The following is a 566-nucleotide window of genomic DNA, read 5'->3' as shown; positions in this document are numbered from 1 at the left end:
AAATGCCAATATACACACAGAGCAGAGGCATTTTATTCCAATTCATGTTTGCGCAAAGACGGGGGCTAGGTGGTAATCCACAAAGCTAGCACGCCTCATGCCTAAATGGGCAAGCAATTTATACAGTTCAGTTATACATATTCAATTTCCAAAGTTCTTCCCCAAAACTATTACTGGTAGTTGCTTATCTACTACAGTTTCTATTGGGTTAAAGTTTCCCTGCTTCGAATTAAAGGTACAGTGTTCTTTTATTCTACAGCGCATGCTCAAGGGCGGGTGTGTGCGTGTAAGTCTTTTGGTCTTGAATCGAGTCAGTTGTCGTGATCTCCCCCTGCCGCCTTTACCTTTCCTCCAGTTATCAAAGATTTTTGCTGACTTCATGCCTATTAGCAATTTTTCAACTTTTCGGTGCCTCCTGGGGTAGGATGTTCCCTTCTTATCAGTCTTTTATTTCTTCTTCAGGGGCACAGTCGTTACCAAGGCATGCCTTGTGTATACAGAGGATATCTTATTTCACAAGACCTTTGTGGTCTTCTTAAGTACATCACTCCTTAAGTACATCACAG

General features: G+C 41.9%; 1 pseudogene; it reads left to right on the top strand.

Annotated features, from left to right (window-relative positions):
• Positions 1-566, top strand: part of LOC104841547 — a 21,121-nt pseudogene that overhangs the window by 9,235 nt on the left and 11,320 nt on the right.

Source organism: Haliaeetus leucocephalus, unplaced genomic scaffold (genome assembly GCF_000737465.1).
Source record: "Haliaeetus leucocephalus isolate CR32 unplaced genomic scaffold, Haliaeetus_leucocephalus-4.0 Scaffold886, whole genome shotgun sequence".
Taxonomy (NCBI): domain Eukaryota; kingdom Metazoa; phylum Chordata; class Aves; order Accipitriformes; family Accipitridae; genus Haliaeetus; species Haliaeetus leucocephalus.
The sequence above is the reverse complement of the archived record's forward strand: the minus strand, read 5'-3'. Positions and strand labels throughout refer to the sequence as shown.